The 14,748-nt window shown below is 44.8% G+C and overlaps 1 protein-coding gene and 2 long non-coding RNA genes across 3 annotated transcripts in view; 1 reads left to right on the top strand and 2 right to left on the bottom strand.

The window, feature by feature from the left end:
* Positions 1-11,695, top strand: part of LOC126176919 (uncharacterized) — a 79,937-nt gene extending 68,242 nt beyond the window's left edge. The window contains exon 2 of the long non-coding RNA XR_007535705.1: positions 11,372-11,695. This is a non-coding gene — a long non-coding RNA (uncharacterized LOC126176919). The remainder of the gene's footprint in view (positions 1-11,371) is intronic.
* The window catches only part of LOC126176904 (uncharacterized), a 46,783-nt gene extending 34,728 nt beyond the window's left edge, over positions 1-12,055 (bottom strand). The window contains exon 1 of the long non-coding RNA XR_007535691.1: positions 11,900-12,055. This is a non-coding gene — a long non-coding RNA (uncharacterized LOC126176904). The remainder of the gene's footprint in view (positions 1-11,899) is intronic.
* The window catches only part of LOC126176897 (uncharacterized), a 173,231-nt gene that overhangs the window by 119,508 nt on the left and 38,975 nt on the right, over positions 1-14,748 (bottom strand). The window lies entirely within an intron of this gene.

Below are 14,748 nucleotides of genomic sequence, written 5' to 3'. Positions count from 1 at the left end.
AACACGTGTAATGTGTTTGAAGTTACGTGCTACGTATTCGGCCACGGCTTCTATGCTCGGTCACAAGAACTAGTGCGGGTAGCCTATCCAGTTAGGGTGTGCTCGCCCCACATCGTATTTTGTGCTCGCTTACTCGGTCATGCAGCACTCTAATCTGTATCTGCTAAAACTGATCAGCCCATTCCCATGGGTGGGGGGGAGGGCGCATCTTTTTATTTTCAAATGGAAACTCCATTTTTAATTGCAGATTCGGATTCTACGGCAAGAAATAGCTAGGGATTATCTGAAACAGTTTTCTCCATTCGTCATAGATGGTGCAGTTATCACCGCGAGAGTTACGGCTGTTGCACGGGAGAACACACCGAAATTAGTTACCCTGATGGTGAGGTTACAGGGGACTCACCAAAATCAAGCATCCTCGTATAATATGTAGGGAGCACATTAATAAACATGACAAACTACAGGGGCAGTTTCCTGACTGGAAATGGAGGGAAAAGGTCCTATGAACAGGTGTCGGACATGCATTGTTGCTGCAGTAGATGGCACTGCGAATGGCAGTTGCTCTGAACATTTGCCAAGTGTTTCCCGCATGTTGCAGGCTGAGTGATTGACTTAGCATACTGTAAGCAACAGAGTGTTCCAGTATTCATGTCGGGAACAAGCCTAGGTGGTGTTTGTGTACTTCCAAGCAGATGGAAACGGCCAAGAGGCAGCAAAGCTATACCATAACAAGTATCCTCACAGACACCAACCACATCACATAACATTTCAAGCACCTTCTGGGTGTCTATCATGGGTCCTTTCAGACAAACGAACGTTTAATGATACTAATGATATATGGTAAATCATCGAGTAGAACAGAAGTGATATCTGTCGTTCCGCAAGGTAGTGTCATAGGCCCTCTGCTGTTCTTGACTTACATAACTGATATAGGTGATAATCTGAGCAGCCCCCTTAGTTTGTTTGCAGATGATGCTGTAATTTACCATCTAGTAAAATCATCAGACAATCAATTCCAATTACAAAATGATTTCTGTACGGTGCCAAAAGTGGCAATTCGCACTAAACAAAGAAAAGTGCGAGGTCATCCACATGGGCAGTAAAAGAAATCTGACAAATTTTGGGTATACGATAAATGGTACAAATCTAAGGGCTGTCAATTCGAATAAATGCCTAGGAATTACAGTTACGAGCAACTTAAATTGGAAAGTCCACATAGATAATATTGTGGGGAAGGTGAAACAAAGACTGCGCTTTGTTGGCAGAACACTTAGAAGATGCGACAAACCCACTAAAGAGACAGCCTACATTACCCTTGTCCGTCCTCTGCTGGAATACTGCTGCGCGATGTGGGATCCTTAGCAGGTAGGATTGACGGAGGACATCGAAAAAGTGCAAAGAAGGGCAGCTCGTTTCGTGTTATCGCGCAAGAGGGGTGAGAGTGTCACTGATACGATACGCGAGTTGGGGTGGCAGTCACTGAAACAAAGGCGGTTTTCTTTGCGAAGGGATCTATTTACGAAATTTCAATCACCAACTTTCTCTTCGGAATGCGAAAATATTTTGTTGACACCCACCTACGTAGGGAGAAATGATCATCATAATAAAATAAGAGAAATCAGAGTTCGAACGGAAAGATTTAGGTGTTCCTTTTTCTCACGCGCCATTCGAGAGTGGAATGGTAGACAAGCAGTATGAAAATGGTTCGATGAACCCTCTGCCAGGTACTTAAGTGTGAATTGCAGAGTAACCACGTAGATGTAGTTGTAGAGGAGCCGGGCTGTACGTACTTCAGATCTGGAAGACAGAATGATACAGGATATTGAGATGAACCCTAGTACGAGCTCCTGGCAACTGGTGCTCCAGCCTGGTGTAAGTCAAGGTACGGTTATATGTATCGTGCATGACAAACGCTGCTATCCCTGTCGCCTGCAACACACAAGGAACAAATGGCACATGGTCAGAGGAAGTGTCATTCGTCAGCGCCATGTACAGCGGCAACGATGCATTTCCAGACACACGTTCGTAGGACATTTGTTCCTCCATTTACCGTCAGAAATCTGTCCCTGCATAAGTTTTGTCAGAAACATTTTGTCGTTTGCTATAAATGACGCAGCAATCGGAAAACTGGAAATGGGTGAAAAATCGTATGTTTTAAAATGCTGTCCAATGACATTTGAATTAAAGCCCCACCTCCACACTGCGAGGCCAGAGAGGCAATTATTTCAAAACTTCTAATGGGAAACCCCATTTTCAACACTGTATTCCTCCGACAAAACGAAAAGGGGACTGCTGGACACACCACTGTGGCCGCGTAAGCAACTACGACTTATCATAACAGGCAGTGATTGGTTCAAATGGCTCTGAGCACTATGGGTCATTAGTCCCCTAGAACTTAGAACTAGTTAAACCTAACTAACCTAAGGACATCACAAACATCCATGCCCGAGGCAGGATTCGAACCTGCGACCGTAGCGGTCTTGCGGTTCCAGACTGCAGCGCCTTTAACCGCACGGCCACTTCGGCCGGCAACAGGCAGTGAGTGCAGTCCTATTAAAAGATACGAAATAATTTCCTGTCCTACCCTCGCACCGTGTACGTGGTTGTTAATTCAAGTGTCATTGGATAGCCTTTAGAAACATACAATGTTCTACCAATTTTCATTTTTTCGATTACAGCGCCATCTGCTGCGTAACGAAAATAAATGTGGCAGACAAAACGTACACATTTTTTTCCGTAGAATACGAATCTGCAATAAAAATTAAAGGTTTCCATTTAAGATTTCAATATCGCACGCCTTCTGCCCCCCGCACCTGAGGCGTGGTGGGGGACTGAATTTTGTATCATTGATGTCCCTCTCTGAGACGAATAAATTATAACTTTAAATTTTTTTGGATCCAAAGTGTTATTTTCGAGATGTTTCAGTGTCTGAAAAACTGAGACGCCTATGTGTAGTTAACGCAGCGTAATGCTTTGGATCCCAATTACAGAAAAAAAACATGATCTGTAGATGGTTTGGTTGTATGATCAACTGAAACCGATTATCAAGTTAATTGGTGTCTGTATAGGTATGAGTACTTTTGTGTATAACCCAGCATAACTCTGGAGAGCCTGAAGTAATTTCAATCATATTTGGCCCACATATTTCTAAGTAGCTGTAAGACAATCCCTATTTGTCTGATTAGGGTGGGAACGAGGTAACGTGTAACCACAACTCTGAAACAATAGGAGAAAATTCAACAAAACTTGGTACATATGTGATATAGTATCTTGTAAAATGATAACTGTATAGTTGACACCCCTAGCGATAGCAGTCCACAGCTCGTGGTCGTGCGGTAGCGTTCTCGCTTTTCGCGCCCGGGTTCCCGGGTTCGATTCCCGGCGGGGTCAGGGATTTTCTCTGCCTCGTGATGACTGCGTGTTGTGTGATGTCCTTAGGTTAGTTAGGTTTAAGTAGTTCTGAGTTCTCGGGGACTGATGACCGTAGATGTTAAGTCCCGTAGTGCTCAGAGCCATTTTGAACCTAGCGATAGGACGAGAACGTGAAGGGCTAACATTTAAGAATAAACTATATAAATGTTATACCCACAATTTTAGGGGTGGCTGGGTTAAATGGTCAGAGTTCTGATTCTTCATGTCTACATATTTATTTCACGACATTATCACCCTGGCGGGCGTGTAGCAGAAGTTAATTCTCTCATTCCGGAATTGCAGGCAGGAGGACTGCTAAATAAGATTTACTTTCAGCAGGATGGCGCAACAATTCACACTGCACACCACAGCATGGTAATACTCTGGCACATTTTTCCACACTGTTTGATATCTTACCTTGGCGATTTGACATAGCCATCATATTCCTCAGATTGACTGCTCTGAGTTACTTCCCTTGGCATTACCTGAAAGAAAGAGTCTTTGAAAATCAGTTGCAGACAATTGTTGACTGCCGGCTAGGGTGGCCGAGCTGTTCTAGGCGCTTCAGTCTGGAACCGCGCGACCGCTACGGTCGCAGGTTCGAATCCTACCTCGGGCATGGATGTGTGTGATGTCCTTAGGTTAGTTAGGTTTAAGTAGTTCTAAGTTCTAGGGGACTGATGACCTCAGATGTTAAGTCCTATAGTGCTCAGAGCCACAATTGTTGACTACCATTCGATTTGAAATAAGCGCAGGAATGTGAACGACTATTACGGAAGCTATCCAACGATGCCTTCACGAGTGCATCCAGCAAACGGGAGACATTTGGAGGAAGTTATTTCCAAGGTGTAGAGTGTTCCACTCTGTAGTAACAACGAATTCATGTATTTGTATTTCACAATTGTATCAAAATTAGTACTTACATTAACCATGATTCTGTTATCATTAGAAGCTGATAGACGCAATTCGTGCCCACCCGTAATAAATATATTGAAGTGAATTTCGCTACACAGATATTTTTGAGAACATTTATCTATTCAAGCTGTTTGAATAATATTTCTCCAAATTTTGACTAAGCTGCTTGGTAGCTAACTCGGAATATTGTTGTTGTTGTTGTCTTCAGTCGTGAGTGGTTTGATGCAGCTCTCCATGCTACTCTATCCTGTGCAAGCTTCTTCATCTCCCAGTACCTACTGCAACCTACATCCTTCTGAATCTGCTTAGTGTATTCATCTCTTGGTCTCCCCCTACAATTTTTACCCTCCACGCTGCCCTCCAATACTAAACTTGTGATCCCTTGATGCCTCAGAATATGTCCTACCAACCGATCCCTTCTTCTGGTCAAGTTGTGCCACAAACTTCTCTTCTCCCCAATCCTATTCAATACTTCATCATTAGTTATGTGATCTACCCATCTAATCTTCAGCATTCTTCTGTAGCACCACATTTCGAAAGCTTCTATTCTCTTCTTGTCCAAATTATTTACCGTCCATGTTTCACTTCCATACATGGCTACACTCCATACAAATACTTTCAGAAATGACTTCCTGACACTTAAATCAGTACTCGATGTTAACAAATTGCTCTTCTTCAGAAACGCTTTCCTTGCCATTGCCAGTCTACATTTTATATCCTCTCTACTACGACCACCATCAGTTATTTTGCTCCCCAAATAGCAAAACTCCTTTACTACTTTAAGTGTCTCATTTCCTAATCTAATACCCTCAACATCACCCGACTTAATTCGACTACATTCCATTATCCTCGTTTTGCTTTTGTTGATGTTCATCTTATATCCTCCCTTCAAGACACCATCCATTCCGTTCAACTGCTCTTCCAAGTCCTTTGCTGTCTCTGACAGAATTACAATGTCATCGGCGAACCTCAAAGTTTTTATTTCTTCTCCATGGATTCTAATACCTACTCCAAATTTTTCTTTTGTTTCCTTTACTGTTTGCTCAATATACAGATTGAATAACATCGGGGAGAGGCTACAACCCTGTCTTACTCCCTTCCCAACCACTGCTTCCTTTTCATGTCCCTCGACTCTTATAACTGCCATCTGGTTTCTGTACATGTTTTGACGATTTCAGATTTGGATAACGCGCGCTAGAAACAAGATACGGCGACGACGGCGCCGTCTCTTACTAGTGCGGAGTGTCAAGTTTCATCCCGTGGACAAACCAGCAATTATCTCACAAGGTTCGATGCAACATCGTCCCTTAGCTGTGGTGTACTATTTTCGCTACTGTTTACGAAACTGTTGAAATGGCTCTGAGCACTATGGGACTCTGTGGTCATCAGTCCCCTAGAACTTAGAACTACTTAAACCTAACTAACCTAAGGACATCACATACATCCATGCCCGAGGCAGGATTCGAACCTGCGACCGTAGCAGTCGCGCGGTTCCGGACTGAGCGCCTAGAACCGCTAGACCACCGCGGCCGGCCGACGAAACCGTCGCGCGCATGTAACGAGCCATTCGTAAGTATTTTAAGATTTAGCAGCAATATCCAATTCTGCTCGTGGAGCATATTGAACTGGGTAAAGAACTTCCATGCAACTGCCAGACAACCGACCCTTAGAAAACCGCCAGAACTGCCGAGAACATCACACGTGCGCGTAGCAGTTTACAGCCAAGCCCTAGTCGTTCGTTAGGAAAACTTGGTTCCAGCCAGACGGCTCAACATGCAACACATCCAACAAAACCTTGTAAGTTCTCCGTGAAGTGCGCTAGTAACCCTTGCCTGATTAACCGTGCCAGACCGTTACCTATGGGGTTATTTGAAGGCGAGAGAATACTGCGACAGGCCAAGAAGCTTTCAACCGTCAAAAAATCGATTTCATGATGAAATTTCCAGAATTTCCCCAGCAGTTACATAAGATGTTTTCAAAAACTAGGTGACACGCCTGAAGTATTGTGTAGCCGCGAATAATCGTCATTTTTACGATGTGGTAATACGTAAACTTGAATAAATGTTGTACGTACTGAAACGTCCACTTAGAAAAATTTATGAACTACAGTGCAAATAAACCTCTTACGTTATTTGATTTTCAAATAGCTGAGCAAAACTGAAAGTACTCAGACATTTCTCTCTTTACTTATTCTGATCAACACTAAACTGTCACACAATATTTTTAGCGCAACGCAGTCTGACTTTCAGTAATCTCTACAAAAGAATGGCCGTGACGAACAATCACTTACCTCACAAAAATCTTCGTTACTCGAACTACTGCAGTACAGCGAGCGCCAATACTGCCAGCAAAATAAAAGATTCCAACTACTGAAGGCACTAACTACTGATAGGGATAGTTAGCAAATGAAAGATTTTGATAGAGAATAAACAATTTACAGGGCTATTACAAATGATTGAAGCGATTTCATAAATTCACCGTAGCTCCATTCATTGATATATGGTCACGACACACTACAGATACGTAGAAAAACTCATAAAGTTTTGTTCGGCTGAAGCCGCACTTCAGGTTTCTGCCGTCAGAGCGCTCGAGAGCGCAGTGGGACAAAATAGCGACAAGAGCCGAGAAAGCGTATGTCGTGCTTGAAATGCACTCACATCAGTCAGTCATAACAGCGCAACGACACTTCAGGACGAAGTTCAACAAAGATCCACCAACTGCTAACTCCATTCGGCGATGGTATGCGCAGTTTAAAGCTTCTGGATGCCTCTAAGGGGAAATCAACGGGTCGGCCTGCAGTGAGCGAAGAAACGGTTGAACGTGTGCGGGCAAGTTTCACGCGTAGCCCGCGGAAAATTGGCTCATGCCAGAATTGGAGACCGACAGCGCCGACTTCATCTTTCAACAGGATGGTGCTCCACCGCACTTCCATCATGATGTTCGGCATTTCTTAAACAGGAGATTGGAAAACCGATGGATCAGTCGTGGTGGAGATCATGATCAGCAATTCATGTCATGGCCTCCACGCTCTACCGACTTAACCCCATGCGATTTCTTTCTGTGGGGTTATGTGAAAGATTCAGTGTTTAAACCTCCTCTACCAAGAAACGTGCCAGAACTGCGAGCTCGCATCAACGATGCTTTCGAACTCATTGATGGGGACATGCTGCGCCGAGTGTGGGAGGAACTTGATTATCGGCTTGATGTCTGCCGAATCACTAAAGGGGCACATATCGAACTTTTGTGAATGCCTAAAAAAACTTTTTGAGTTTTTGTATGTGTGTGCAAAGCATTGTGAAAATATCTCAAATAATAAAGTTATTGCAGAGCAGTGAAATCGCGTCAATCATTTGTAATAACCCTGTATTTACCTTAATAATGTTCAAAAGTCATCATATATACATCTATCAATTCATGACATCCATCTTTACAAATTTCGTTTTTCTGGTGGACACACGTCCAGATCGTTCGCTTATAGTAACCTCTCAAAACTCTGACATCTCTCTCTCCACATCCACCACAACTGGTGGCTCACCTCCAACTGTCCAACGCTACGCACTGTTCACATCCAGCTGCCCAACACTACACTAGCAAATATTCCAACAATGCCAACCAGCCACAGACTGCACACTGCACAGTCAGTGATTGTCATACAGAGCGCTAGGTGACGTTACCAACATAAAAACCTAAACAGCCTACTTACAGTACCTTGCGAAAATGTTCAACTACTTTCCGCATTTAGATAATGTGTTTGATATGACATCGTCAGAACACTATGAAAAATTCTGTAGCATCGATGTGAATTTATTTTAACTTCAAATTCTAAAGGTGGCAGGGGTAAAATACAAGGAGCGAAAGGCTATTTACAATTTGTATAGAAACCAGATGGCAGTTATAAGAGTTGAGAGGCATGAAAGAGAAGCAGTGGTTGGGAAGGGAGTAAGACAGGGTTGTAGCCTCTCCCCGATGCTATTAAATCTGTATATTGAGCAAGCAGTAAAGGAAACAAAAGAAAAATTCGGAGTAGGTATTAAAATCCATGGAGAAGAAATAAAAACGATGAGGTTCGCCGATGACATTGTAATTCTGTCAGAGACAGCAAAGGACTTGGAAGAGCAGTTGAACGGAATGGATAGTGTCTTGAAGGGATTATATAAGATGAATATCAACAAAAGCAAAACGAGGATAATGGAATGTAGTCGAATTAAGTTGGGTGATGTTGAGGGTATTAGGTTAGGAAATGAGACACTTAAAGTAGTAAAGGAGTTTTGCTATTTGGGGAGCAAAATAACTGATGATGGTCGAAGTAGAGAGGATATAAAATGTAGACTGGCAATGGCAAGGAAAGCGTTTCTGAAGAAGAGAAATTTGTTAACATCGAGTATAGATTTAAGTGTCAGGAAGTCATTTCTGAAAGTATTTGTATGGAGTGTAGCCATGTATGGAAGCGAAACATGGACGGTAAATAGTTTGGACAAGAAGAGAATAGAAGCTTTCGAAATGTGGTGCTACAGAAGAATGCTGAAGATTAGATGGGTAGATCACATAACTAATGAGGAAGTATTGAATAGGATTGGGGAGAAGAGAAGTTTGTGGCACAACTTGACCAGAAGAAGGGATCGGTTGGTAGGACATGTTATGAGGCATCAAGGGATCACCAATTTAGTATTGGAGGGCAGCGTGGAGAGTAAAAATCGTAGGGGGAGACCAAGAGATGAATACACTAAGCAGATTCAGAAAGATGTAGGTTGCAGTAGGTACTGGGAGATGAAGAAGCTTGCACAGTATAGAGTAGCATGGAGAGCTGCATCAAACCAGTCTCAGGACTGAAGACCACAACAACAACAACAACAAAAACAAGGAAACATTTCCATTACACATTAAACATAAGAATGTGTGACACAATTAATGTAGATATTTTGTGTAAGTGTAACCTTGGGTTTGGCCGGCCGCTGTGGCCGAGTGGTTCTAGACGCTTCAGTCTGGAACCACGCGGCTGCTACGGTCGCAGGTTCGAATCCTGCCTCGGGCATGGATGTGTCTGATGTCCTTAGGTTAGTTAAGTTTACTCAGTTCTAAGTCTAGGGGACTGATGACCTCAGATGTTAAGTCCCATAGTGCTTAGAGCCATTTGAACCATGTTTTGAACCTTGGGTTTCAAAAGACTTCTTCTGCAACTAGCAGTGGCAAATAAGCAGATTCGTGATTGCTGCTGAGTTGCAGCAATATGGTAAGTCAATTATTAATAAAGAATGTTTATTGCCAACTATTATTCAGAACCTACATGCTAATACACACTATGTGATTAAAAGTACCCCCACACGTCTTTGTAACGTGGAATTGAACACTAAATGGTACGAGAGGATTTCTCTAACTGAATTCTTCTCTTCACTTGTGTGGTTTCTTCAATAAAAAACTTCTCGTTTGCATATCTCTCTGCTAACCAAAATATACACCACCTACTGCATCAACAGATACTCGTCGTTTGTAGATTAAGATTTGAGTCTGGAATCAACGATATATAAAAATTACAGAAAAACATAAACAAAGAGATGGTAAGTTATGTCAGCATTATACTGAAATATAACTAAAGAAATTACAATTTACCTCAACTGCTGTTACACTGCGAAGGCAATCCCTACTGCAACGATCATAACAGCCACATTTGCAGGGCCAAGCACAGGTTTCCCAGAGAGTGTTTAGTCCAATGTGTGGTATTATTGTAGAAGAGGATTTAATTTTCTGCATTTCTAGTTCATATACAGTTGCTTTAGACTTCTGCTACCTATAACCTTCTTCTTTATCAGACTTGCTATGTACGCATTTCTGTTCCTTCTGTCTGTTACAGTCATACTAGACTGTTGGACTTCATTGTGGTAAGGGTGTATGGCTGATGTAAGCAAACAGATATAATTTACTTTTGCTATATACAAATTTTATTTATTGTAAAGGCGTTTATTACATCGATGACTTCCCCATTATAAAGTCCGTGTTCAGCGGTAGTAGTAGGGGTAACCAGCGGCAGCGTAGGGGAAGGCGGAGTAGGCGCTGATGGCGGGGTAGCCAAAGGCGCTGTAGGCGTAGGGGGCGGCGTAGGCGTAGTAGGCCTCGGCGCCCTTCAGGGTCTCCTTGGCCTTCTCCTGGGCGAACACGGCCGCCACCAGCAGGACCACGAGGAAAGAGCAGACCTGCAAATTGAACAACAACAACAAAATAATTCCATGATACACACTTTGTGTATTACGTATTAAACCAGGGACCTAGAAATGATGGAAAGGCTTCATCCTGCTGTAGCCCTCAGTGTTTCACAACCCCACAACAGGCCACATCAGTCCACCCACCCCCACCGCCACCCCACACGGAGCCTAGGGTTATTGTGCCATTCGGTTCCCATTGGACCCCCCCCCCCCCCTCATCTGGGAACTGGGAACGTCTCATACCAGACGAGTCTAACTACAAATGTTTTTGTGGTAGAGTAATTATGGTGTATGCGTACGTGGAGACAATGTTTGTTAAGCAATCGCTGACATAGTGTAACTGAGGCGGAATAAGGGGAACCAACCCGCATTCCCCGAGATAGATGTAAAACAGCCTTAAAAACCATCCACAGGCTGGCCGGCACACAGTACCTCGACACTAATCCACTGGGTGGATTCGTGCCGGGGATCAGCACGCCAGCGCGTTAGACCGCGTGGCTAGCCAGGTGGGCTATACATTCTTTGTTATCTCTTATTTGTGAATGTGTGTGACAATGAAACCCTGGTGAAATGGTACATTCATATGTGAATAGTTAAATATGAAATTAAATATTTTAGCTGTATGTCTGTCTTCGTCAATCTCAATGCTAGAATAGTGTAGGAGAGACAGCATCCGTCTGTTGAGTTTCTAATTTTTCACACAGATCCTACAGTGAAAGATACTGCAGGTTTCTCATACAGTCCTTGTCGTAGTTTCATGGACTACCGTTAAGTTTTCTACATCTTTTTCGTTGTCAGAGAGTAATACCATCAGTTTATACAAGATTCTCCGTATATGGTACACCAAGGTGGGTCTTTGCCACTCTCTATTGTGGTACTGAGTACGTCTATTGTCTAGACAATGGTTGATTATTTCTTTGAGCTTTAACCACAATTCTTCTGCGTTTGTCGAATTTGAAACAGACGTCATCAGACACAAAATCTAAGATCGTAAAATTTCAGACACTTTCTGTTCTCCTAGTTATGCTCTTTAAGTCAGACGTCTGGGTATCAAGGACGTATTTCTTCACAGATACTATTTTGTATTCCCACCCTTAAGCCATTTACCAGCTATATTCTGCAACGACCAGGATAAAGAAAGAGAGATCTGACTCAAAATTTCTGCAACTATTGGGCAAAAATATTTGTTACCAGTTGTAGAATATAGAAGAAAGAGTAGTATTATAAGAAAGAGAGCGGTTTGTACTTATTTGAGCCATCAACAAAAAAGTGCATCTTGTTGAAGGTAGCTAATGTAGCCATAGTTTCTCAGGGAAAACGGTAACGATCGTGTATCTGGAGCTGAGCCGAATTAACCCAGTGGCGGTTGTACTTACGAAAGCCTTCATGATGTAGCGGCTGTTGGAGCTGCGAACTGATGCCGATCAGCTGGCCTGGTCCTGTATTTATACTGGACACGGCCGACCTCGACCGACGACAACGCCCGCTGCATAACCGGGCTCAGCGACTCGACCGCTTGCTGTGTCCTTGACTTGACGCCAAGCTTCCAAAACTAATCACCCGCCTGGGAATACAGAGCGCACTGCAGTTGCGTGGCGGTCAGCGTGTCACTTTGGCCCTTTATTCTTTGAAGACTGAAGCCAAGTCAGTTTGTATGTTACTCACTGTTAGTGCAGTCTTTCCACTTGCTCGATTCCATTTAGATAGCGCAAAACAACTTAATCTCTTCCTACCAGCATCTTATCGTATGACCCTTGATCAATAAATTGTTTCAAGCGATTTGACAAAGCTACAGGTCATTACCACTTTTAAGAAGGCTCATAGAACAGTAATGCATAAGCTGTAGACCAATGTATATACACTACTGGCCATTAAGCTTGCTACACCAAGAAAAAATGCAGATGATAAACGGGTATTCATTGGATAAATATACACTCCTGGAAATGGAAAAAAGAACACATTGACACCGGTGTGTCAGACCCACCATACTTGCTCCGGACACTGCGAGAGGGCTGTACAAGCAATGATCACACGCACGGCACAGCGGACACACCAGGAACCGCGGTGTTGGCCGTCGAATGGCGCTAGCTGCGCATCATTTGTGCACCGCCGCCGCCAGTGTCAGCCAGTTTGCCGTGGCATACGGAGCTCCATCGCAGTCTTTAACACTGGTAGCATGCCGCGACAGCGTGGACGTGAACCGTATGTGCAGTTGACGGACTTTGAGCGAGGGCGTATAGTGGGCATGCGGGAGGCCGGGTGGACGTACCGCCGAATTGCTCAACACGTGGGGCGTGAGGTCTCCACAGTACATCGATGTTGTCGCCAGTGGTCGGCGGAAGGTGCACGTGCCCGTCGACCTGGGACCGGACCGCAGCGACGCACGGATGCACGCCAAGACCGTAGGATCCTACGCAGTGCCGTAGGGGACCGCACCGCCACTTCCCAGCAAATTAGGGACACTGTTGCTCCTGGGGTATCGGCGAGGACCATTCGCAACCGTCTCCATGAAGCTGGGCTACGGTCCCGCACACCGTTAGGCCGTCTTCCGCTCACGCCCCAACATCGTGCAGCCCGCCTCCAGTGGTGTCGCGACAGGCGTGAATGGAGGGACGAATGGAGACGTGTCGTCTTCAGCGATGAGAGCCGCTTCTGCCTTGGTGCCAATGATGGTCGTATGCGTGTTTGGCGCCGTGCAGGTGAGCGCCACAATCAGGACTGCATACGACCGAGGCACACAGGGCCAACACCCGGCATCATGGTGTGGGGAGCGATCTCCTACACTGGCCGTACACCACTGGTGATCGTCGAGGGGACACTGAATAGTGCACGGTACATCCAAACCGTCATCGAACCCATCGTTCTACCATTCCTAGACCGGCAAGGGAACTTGCTGTTCCAATAGGACAATGCACGTCCGCATGTATCCCGTGCCACCCAACGTGCTCTAGAAGGTGTAAGTGAACTACCCTGGCCAGCAAGATCTCCGGATCTGTCCCCCATTGAGCATGTTTGGGACTGGATGAAGCGTCGTCTCACGCGGTCTGCACGTCCAGCACGAACGCTGGTCCAACTGAGGCGCCAGGTGGAAATGGCATGGCAAGCCGTTCCACAGGACTACATCCAGCATCTCTACGATCGTCTCCATGGGAGAATAGCAGCCTGCATTGCTGCGAAAGGTGGATATACACTGTACTAGTGCCGACATTGTGCATGCTCTGTTGCCTGTGTCTATGTGCCTGTGGTTCTGTCAGTGTGATCATGTGACGTATCTGACCGCAGGAATGTGTCAATAAAGTTTCCCCTTCCTGGGACAATGAATTCACGGTGTTCTTATTTCAATTTCCAGGAGTGTATTATATTTTGTGGCGGCGTTCGTAGCGACAAACACTTCGCTGTAGAAACGGCTTACGAAGTCACCGCCACACTTTTAATAGGGGGCCGACCGGTCCGCTGGAACAGTGAACAGAAAGATGAAAACCCAAACACTCTGATTAAATAAAAGTCGGTACTTATCTTTATTAACGAAGATACAGAAACACAGTAGTGAACTCCGTGTCTACAGAAATCTGTCTAGTTCGAGTCGGAGCGGCTGGGTCAGCGTCGGCTGACGACAAACAACAACTCTGCTGCGATGAACACACAACTGACTAGCAAGTACACAAATCGGTGGCGAGTATACAACTGAGCGGCGAATACAGAACTGTCCTAGCGCTCGCGACTCCAGCGGTTAAGAAGCCAGAAGCCAGCGGTGGCGCGCGCAGACTTGTGGCGATTTCCTGTATCACTGGCGCTGCTTATGCGGACGGCGTCCAGACTTTGATGCTACCACCCTTTTGGCAGCGGGCTCGGTTGGCATTACTGGCTAGGATATAACATTATACTAGAACTGACATGTGATTACGTTTTCACACAATTTGGGTTCATAGATCCTGAGAAATCAGTACCCAGAACAACCACCTCTGGCCGTAATAACGGCCTTGATACGCCTGGGCATTGAGTCAAACAGAGCTTGGATGGCGTGTAAAGGTACAGCTGCCCATGCAACTTCAACATGATACCACGCTTCATCAAGAGTAGTGACTGGTGTACTGTGACGGGCCACCATTGACCAGACGTTTTCAATTGGTGAGAGATCTGGAGAATGTGCTGGCCAGGGCAGCAGTCGACCATTTTCTGTAGCCAGAAAGGCCCGTACAGAACCTGAAACATGAGGTCGTGTATT

Source organism: Schistocerca cancellata, chromosome 3 (genome assembly GCF_023864275.1).
Source record: "Schistocerca cancellata isolate TAMUIC-IGC-003103 chromosome 3, iqSchCanc2.1, whole genome shotgun sequence".
Lineage (NCBI taxonomy): Eukaryota > Metazoa > Arthropoda > Insecta > Orthoptera > Acrididae > Schistocerca > Schistocerca cancellata.
Note: the sequence above shows the minus strand (reverse complement) of the source record. Positions and strands in the feature narration are given on the sequence as shown.